We start from the raw sequence: 9,649 nt of genomic DNA, 5'->3' as shown, positions 1-9,649 counted from the left end.
ACATGTTCTTTTAGCTCAGAGAAGTTTGCTATTACCCACCTTCTGAAGTCTGTTTCTGTCAATTCATCAGACTCATTCTCCATCCAGCCTTGTTCCCTTGCTAGTGAGGAGTTGTGATCCCTTGGAGGAGGAGAGACATTCTGGTTTTGGGTGTTTTCATCCTTTTTGCACTGTTTTTTTCCCCATCTTTGTGGGCTTATCTACCTGTGGTCTTTGTAGTTGGTGACTTTCGGATGGTGACTCTGAGTGGACGTCCTTTTTGTTGATGATGAAGTTATTTCTTTCTGTTTTTTAGTTTTCCTTCTAACGGTCAGGCCTCTCTGCTGTAAGACTGCTGGAGGTCCACTCCAGACCCTGCTTGCCTTGGGACCACCTGCAGCAGCTGCAGAACAGTAAAGGTTGCTGCCACTTTCTTCTTCTGTTATCTTTGTCCCAGAAGGATGCCCACCAGATGTCAGCCTAAGCTCTCCTTTATGAGGTGTCTCTTTGGTATATGGGGGTTGAGGAGCTGCTTGAGGAGACAGTCTGTTCCTTATAGGAACTCAAGTGCTGAGCTGTGAGCTCTATTGTTCCATTCAGAGCTGCTGGGCAGGTACGTTTAAATCTGCCGTGGCGGAACTCATAACCACCTTTTTTTCTCAGTTGCTCTGTCCTGGGAAGGTGGGGCTTTATTTATAAATTCCTGACATGCTGCTGCCTTTTTTCAGAGATGCCCTGCCCAGTGAGGAGGTAGCCTAGTTACAGTCTGCCAGCAGAGACATTGCTGAGCTGCCATGGGCTCTGCCCAGCTGCTGTGTGAACTTCCTTGCAGTTTTGTTTACAGAGGTGTAGATAGAACTGCCTCGGTAATGGTGGTCTGCCTCAGTGATGGCGGACTGTGTCTGTAATGGTGGACTGCCTTGGTAATTGCAGACTGCCTTGGTAATGGCAGACTGCCTTGGTAATTGTGGACTGTCTCAGTAATGACAGACTGCCTCTTAGTGGTGGACTGCCTCGGTAATGGCGAACGCCCTTTCCCCTACAAAGCTGGACCATTCTGGATCCAGCTGTGCTAAGGGTGAAACTCTCAATCCAGAGCGTTTCAGATTGCTGGTCTTTGTGTGTGTGGGACCTGCCAAGCCAGATCACTTGGCTCCCGGTTTCAGCCCCCTTTTTTCCAGTTGAACGGGCGACTCTTGTCTCCCAAGTGTTCCAGGTGCCAGTTGAAACAACGCCCAACTTTGTGTGAGTTTTTGTGTGGAGACCCGCTGTGCTGGCTGAAACAGCCATGTGGAGACTCATGGCACTTTTCCTCCTGGGAATCTCCTGGTCTGTGGGCAGTAAAAATTCATTTGGCAATGCAGTGATCACTCACCCTCTGTGTTCTCGCTGGGAACTGCACTCTGTTGCTGTTTCTATTCGACCATCTTGGATTGTCTCTCCCTGATTAGTTGAGCTTTCTAACAGGTCAGCTGATAGTGATGACCTGTAAGCTGTGATAATGGTTTTTGTAGTAACATGATGTGCTTTAAATCTACAAAGTATGTGTTTATTAAAAATCTTTTTTTATCATGTATGCATCCAGAAAAATGCACAGATTATAAATGTATAGTTTGATGGATTTCACTAATTGAACATAGTAAACCAGCACTCAAAGTAAAAAATGGAGCATCTCAGAAGCCCCTCTGGCCCCTACCTAACCCCCTTTCCTGTCACTACTGCTTCCCTCCCCTATCTTGACTTCTAGGAGCATGAATTAAATTTTCCTGCTTTTGTATTTTATGTAAATGAAATCATAAAATAAGTACTCTTTTGTGTCTGGCTTCTTTTGCTTAGCGTATGCTTGTGAAATTCATCCACGTTTCTATTACTAGTCGTAAAACTTTTATTCTAGGTGTTGTACAACATTTAATAGTCTCACTGTCTCACTATTTATGAATTCATTCTGCTATTGATTGATGTTTGGGCTACTAAAAAAGATGCTGTTGATAGACATATAGAACAATGAAATGAAATAGCCCCAAAATCAGTCCTCATGTATATGGTCAAACAATTTTTGAAAAAGATGCCAAGACCATTCAATAGATAAAGGGCAGCCTTTTCAACAACTGGTGTTGAGAAAACTAGATATCCACCTACAGAAGAATGAAGTTGGACCTTTACTTTAAATGAATGAAAGACCTAAATGTAAGGTCTAAGCCTATAAAACTTCTAGTAGAAAACAATAGGGGAAACTTAATGACACTGGATTTGGCAGTGATTTCTTGAATCTGATATCAAAAGCACAGGTAGCAAAGAAAAAAATAGATCAATTGGACTACATTAAAATTAAAAACTCTTGTGCATTAAAAGACATGATAGTCAAATAGAACCTTCCAACAATTATCCCCTACAGGAACACCAAATTGAAAGGAGCACCTTCAGAGGAACAAAAAATCAGATGAGCAATCACAGTATCTGGTTTTAACATAATAATGGGAAAGAGGGACTGAAGAGGGTAGGAAGGTACACTAATCCTTCCCAACTCCAGGTAGCTCAAATAATAATGTGCATGCTTGGTGGAGGGAATGACATTCCATTGGAATGCAGTGCTGCCTTGTCACAGCCAAACACAACACCAGGCAGGATCTACCAGTGCCCATGAAAGGAGCATTTAGATGAGTCCTGGGACAGAGGGATATATTCTGCTCCAGTGGGGGAAAACTGAGTCCTACCCAGCTTCATCACTAGCTGACAAAAGTGACCTGGGGCCCTAAATAAATGTGTGTGGCAGTCAGGTTGCAGTGGCTGTAGTCCATTGGAAAGTGCTTGTGCAGCCCTGGTCTCAGTGGCAGTGTGCCTGTGGTGTAACCCTGTGGGACACCAGCTGTGGTGGCCACAAGAGTGCCTGCATAAACTCTCCCCCAAATCTAGGTGGTGCAACTTGGGGAGAGACTCCTTCCACTTAGGAGAAGGAGAGGGAAGAGTATGGAGGACTTTGTCTTACAATTTGGGTACAGACTCAGCCATAGTAACACGAAGCACCAGGCAAATCCCTGAAGCTCTCAGTTCTAGGCCTTTACTCCTGGAGAGTGTTTCTAGACCCACCCTAGACCAGAAGGGAATCTACTTCCCTGTTGGGATGAACCCAGTCCTGGCAGGATTTAGCACTTGATGACTCAAGTGGCTTTGGGCTATGAATAAACATCAACAGCCAGACTGTAGCAGCCATAGGCTTTGGATGAGCTTTAGTACTGATGCTGCTCTGGAAGGCCCTCCTTAGCTTCAGGTGTGACCCAAGGTGGTGCCAGCTGTGGTGTCCATCAGATAATAAAATTATCCTTCAAACATGAAGGAGAAATAAAGACTTTCACAGACAAACAGAAGCTGAGAGATTTTGTCAAAACCAGACTTGTCTTATAAGGATGCTAACGTGAATTCTTCAATCTGAAAGGAAGAACATTAATGAGCAATGAAAATTATCTGAAGTTATAAAACGCACTGGTAAATGTATACAGAGAAATACAGAATACTCTACCACTATAATTGCAGGGTGTAAGCCACTCATATCTTTAGTAGGAAAACTGGAAGACAATTCATCAGAAATAATCACTACAACAATTTTTTAAAAATAGACAATATAAAAAGATATAAATGAGACAACATAAAGTCAAAAAAAAAAGATGATAGAGTTAAAGTATAAAGCTTTTTAGTTTTCTCTTTGCTTGTTTTTTTTTTTTTTCCTTTGTAATCAGAGCTAAGTTGTCATCAGTTTAAAATAATTAGTTATGAGATGTTACTTTCAAGCCTTATGGTAACCACAAAGAAAAACTTACAGCAGGTATACAAAAAATAAAAAACAATAAACCAAAACGTACTACCAGACAAAATAACTTTTACACAAAGGGAGCCAGGAAGGAATGAAGAAGAGAAGATGAAGACAACCAGGAAAGAAATGAGAACATTGCAGTAGTAAGTCCTTACCTATCAATAAGAACACTAAAATGTGAATGGACTAAATTTACCAGTCAAAAGACACAGAGTGACTTAATGGTTAAAAAACAAGAGCAAACAGAAAACCCACAAGGCCCAACGATATGCTATTTGCAAGAAACTCACTTCACCTATAAATTCACAGACTGAAAACAAGGAAATAGAAAAAGATACTTCAGGCAAATAGAAACCAAAAAAGAGCAGGAGTAGCTATGCTTATATCAGAATAAATAGGTTTCAAAACAAAAGGAGACAAAGAAGGTCATTATATAATGCTAAAAGGGTCAAATCAGCAAGAGGATAAAACAATTACAAATACATATGCATCCAATGCTGGAGCACTCAGTTATATAAAGTCAATATTACTAGAGCTAAAGGGAGAGATAGACCTCAATACAATAATAGCTGAGGACTTCAACACTCCATTTTTAGCATTGGCCAGATTATCTAGAGAGAAAAATCAAAGAAATATTGGACTTCATCTGTACCACAGAACCAATGGATCTGATAGAGATTTACAAAACATTTCATCCAGTAGCTGCAGAATGCACATTCTTATCCTCAGCACATATGTTAGGCTGAAACACAAATTTCAAAAAATTAAAAAAAGTTGAAATCATATCAAGTATTTTTTCTGATCACAATGGCATAAAACTAGAAATAAGTAACAAGAAGGACAGCATGGTACTGGCATAAAAGCAGACATAAAGACTGATGGAACAGAATAGAGAACCCAGAAATAAGTTGATGCATTTATAGTCAACTCATTTTTTGACAAAAGTCAAGAACATACATTGAGCAAAGAATAGTATTTTCAATGAACTGTGCTGAGAAAACTGGATATTCATATGTAGAAAATGAAAGTAGACCTTATTTCTCACCATATGCAGGAATCAAATAAAAATGGGTTAAAGACTGAAATAAAAGACAAGAAACTATAAAGCTACCAGAAGAAAACATTGTAGAAACACTACAGGATGTTGATCTTGGCTAAGATTTCTTGAGTAAGACCAAAAACCACAAGCAACCAATGACAAAATGAACAAAGGAGATCACATCCAGCTAAAGTTTCTGCACAGCAGAGGAAAAAAGTGAAGACACAACCCACAGAAGAAGAGCAAATATTTGCCAACTACCCATCTGACAAGGGATTAATAACCAGAATATCTAAGGAATTCAAATAGGAAAAACCCCCAAATAATTAAAAATGGGCAAAATATCTTCATAGACATTTCTCAGAAGATGATGTACAAATGGACAAGAGGTATATGAAAAAATGTTCAACCTCACTAATGATCAGAGAAATGCAAATCAAATCTACAATAAGATATCTTCTCACATTTAAAATGGCTTTAGTAAAAAGACAATAACAAATGTTGGTGAGGATTTGGAGAAAGGATGATCCTCATGCTGTTAGTGGGAATGGAAATTAATATAGCCACTATAAAGAACAATATGGAGATTCCTCAAAAAACTTAAAATAGAGCTACCCCGTATGAGCCAACAATTTGAAATCTATTTTGTCTGATATAAGTACAGCTACTACCGCTGGCTGTACACCCAAAAGAAAAGAAATCAGTGTGTTGAAGAGGTACCTGCACTCTGATGTTTATTGCAGCACTATTCACAATAGCTAAGATACGGAATCAACGTAAGTGTCCATCAACAGATGAAAGGAAAAAGAAAATGTGGTACTAATATACCATGTAATATTACCACATCATAAAAATAATGAAATTTTATTATTTGCAACAACATGGATGGAATTAGAGGATATTCGTATAAATATTTGTATAAATTAGAGGATATTTGTATAAATTTACATTTGTGTAAAATGAAATAAGCCAGACATAGAAAGACAAATATTGTATGTTCTCACTCATATGTGGAAGCTAAAAAATAGAATTCATGCAGGTAAAGAGTAGAATGATGCTTATCAGACAGTGGAAAGCGTAGTGGGGAGGGGAGACAGAGAGGGAATGGTTAATGGATACAAAAATACTGTTAGAAGAAATAAGATCTAGTGTTCACTAACACAGCAAGGTGACTATAGTTAACAATAATTTATTGTATATTTCAAAATAACTAAAATAATGAAATAGAATGTTTCTAACCCAAAGAAATGATAACCGCTTGAGGTGACAGATATTCCAATTACCCTATTTGATAATTCTATATTGTATATTCCAATATGTCACATATACTCCATAAATATGCAGTATTATATATCTATTATAAACTATTATATATCCTGCATAATTTAAAATGTATATTTTTAAAAAATGACTTTAGTAGAGTGCAAAGACAACACATGGTATGATGGTTAATACTGAGTGTCAACTTGATTAGATTGAAAGATTCAGTGTATCCTGGGTGTGTCTGTGGGGTGCTGCCAAAGGAGGTTAACATTTGAGTCAGTGGCTGGGGAAGGCAGCTCCATCCTTAATCGGATGGGCACCATCTAATCAGCCACGAGCGAATATAAAGCGGGCAGAAAAACCTGAAAAGGAGAGACAGGCCTAGCCTCCCAGCCTACAACTTTTTCTTTTGCTGGATACTTCCTGCCCTCGGAAATCAGACTCCATGCCCTTCAGTTTTTGGACTTGGACTGGCTCTCCTTGCTCCTCAGCTTGCAGACAGCCTATTGTGGGACCTTGTGATCATGTAAGTTGATACTTAATAAACTCTCCTTTATATCTATTTATCTGTCTATCCTATTAGTTCTATCCCTCTAAAAGAACCCTGGCTAATATACATGGAATGAGAGAAAATATTAGCAAATTATATATCTGATAAGGAATTACTATCCAGAATATATAAATAACTCTTACAAGTCAACAACAACAGCAAAAAACAACCTGATTAAAAAATGGGCAAATAACTTGAAAAGGTATTTCCCCCAAAGAAGATAATCAAATGGCTCATGAGCATATGAAAGATGCTTAACATCACTAATCATTACAGAAATGCAAATAAAACCCATGGTGAGATACCACATCACAACTTGGGATGGCTATTATAAAAAGAAAAACAATAACAAGTGTTGGCCAGGGTATGAAAAAATTGAAACCCCGTGCTTTGCTGGTGTGAATGAAAAAATGGTGCAGACTCTATGAAAAACTGTATGGAGGTTCCTCAGAAATTAAAAATAGAATCACCATATGATCCAGCAATTCTACGTCTGGGTATAAACCCCACAGGATTGAAAGCAGAGACTTTTGGGATACAAAAATATTTGTGCAAATATTTGTACACATTTTTTTCATGGCAGCATTATCCACAGTAGCTAGAAGCTAGAAGTCACCCAAGTGTCCACCAGTGAATGAATGGACCAACAAAATGTATATACATACTTTAAAAAGGAAGGAAATTCTGACACATGCTATGACATGGATGAATCTCGAAGACATGATGCTAAGTGAAATAAGCCAGTCACAAAAGGGCAAATACCATATGATTCTACTTATATGAGATATATAAGGTAGTCAAATTAATAGAAAAAAAAAGTCGAATGGTGGTTGCCAGAGGTTAGGGATATAGGGGGTTTGGGTGTTATTGTTTAATGGGTACAGTGTTTCAGTTTGGAAAGATGATAAAAATTCTAAAGATGAATTTTGGTGATTGTTGCTTAATAATGTTGTGTTTAATGCTATTGAACTATGCTTAAAAATGGTTAAGATAGCAATTTTTGTTATGTATACTCTACCATGATTTTAAAAAATAAAAAATGGTGCTATTATAAACATTATTCTAATACATATCCCTTCATAAACACATCTATATTTTTATTTGAATTATTGGGACATAGTCTATGCATATGTTTGGCTTTAGTTGATACTGCCATTATTTTTCCAAAGTGATCATACTGATCTCTGCAACAGCATGTGATAGTTTCTCATGCTCCACATCCCAGCCAACAGTTGATATTACCTGTTTTCTTCACATAGACCATTTTGATGATGTGTATTATTATCTCATGGATTTAATTTGTATTTCCTGGATGGCTAATGAAATTGAGCCCTATTCTTCTCTTTTGTGAAAAATCTATTTAAATCTTTTCTACTCTTTCTACTGGGTTGTCTTTTTCTTATAGAGTGAATTGTTGTTTTCATTTGTCTTAGGTAAATGTCTGATTATATCTAATGTGATGGATTCTGAAAATAAAAGGCCCCCATCCATTTAAATATACACATTGTCATTGTGCAGTTTATAAAAATTAAAGTTATAGGAGAAAAGGAGATTTTCCAGAATCTCTTTGTTAGTTTTTTTGGGGTGTGGTCTACTCTAGCTGGAGACTGTCAGAAGAAGCCCTAAGATATCACTTTCTTGATGGCTAGTTCAGGTTAGTCTGCCAATTCTAGATACTCAGGACAGACTTAGCATAAGACCAGCCTCAGCTGGTCTGACCAAGGGTCAGTTACAGAATTGCATAGACTACATGACCTGAACACCCAGTCAATTCTGTTAGGTCTGCTTTGATTGTACACAACAAATGTTTAGCTTTGATAGGCTTCAGTAGGTCTGCAAAACATCAATACATAATGGTATTTTGGGAATCTGTGTATTTTTTTGGAAGGAGAGCATCCAAATCTTTTACTGTATTCTCAAAGGGTGGTGGTCTGTGGCCTCTAAAAGGGTAAGCAGTTTTCGTTCAACATGAAGCCAGTCTTCTTGGCTCATTCTCAGTTAACTCCCATTTCCTAGTTCCTGTACTGCCTGTCTATACTTGAGGTAAGAATAGCAATTTTAATATTAACCCAATTGCCCTAAGAGTAAAAAAGTGGTTATCCATGTTGTCTGAAAGGGCTCCAATTCCTGTCTCTCCTTCGCTTGAATAAGTAGAAGCTATGATAGGCTGAATAATGTCCCAGAGAGGTATCCAGGTCCTAATCCTTAGATGGCATGAATGTTACTTTAGTTGACAAAAGGAACTTTGCAGTTGTAATTAAGTTCGGGATTTTGAGATGGGGAGATTATCCCGGATAATCCAGGTGGGCCGGAAGTGTAATCACAAGTATCTTTAGAAGGAGGAGGAAGAGAAGGATTTGACTACAGAAGTAGAAAATGTAACAGTGGAAATAAGATGTGATGCTGCTGGCTTTGAAGATGGAGGAGGGAGCCATGCACCAAGGAATGTAGGTGACCTCGAAAAGCGGGAAAAAGCAAGGACATGGATCCTCCTCTGGAGACTCCATAAGGAACCACCCCTGCCAACACCTTGACTTTAGTCCAGTGAAACTGATTCCAGACTTTTGACCTACAGGATTACGAATGAATAGATACACATTTTTTAAAACCACTAAGCTTATGGTAATTTGTTGTAGCAGGACTAAGTAGCTTTTTGAATTATCTATACATGGGGATTCAGGGAAGCCAGGTCTGCTGGTGAATGGGCTGTGTTTAAGACTAGTTTTCAAAAGAGTGCGAAATATGTCATTAGAATGTGGGTCTTGTTTTGTGGAAAGGCTAAACTAAGCTCTGAGAGGCATTTTGTGGTAGCAGTACCACTCGGTGCTCTCTCAGGAAGAGATGTGCCACAAAGCACAGGCTCTGCTCCTCGGTTTGGAGACTGGGGTTCTTTCCTTGGCTGGGTAACCTTATGTCACCTCTGGGTTGATGGTTTCCTCTTTCATAAAATGAAGAAGCTGCACCAAAAGACCCCTGTTGAGGGCTGGATGACCAGGAGGCATGTCATGTG

Source organism: Cebus imitator, unplaced genomic scaffold, assembly GCF_001604975.1.
Source record: "Cebus imitator isolate Cc_AM_T3 unplaced genomic scaffold, Cebus_imitator-1.0 Scaffold259, whole genome shotgun sequence".
In the NCBI taxonomy this organism is placed as follows: Eukaryota; Metazoa; Chordata; class Mammalia; order Primates; family Cebidae; genus Cebus; species Cebus imitator.
Note: the sequence above shows the minus strand (reverse complement) of the source record.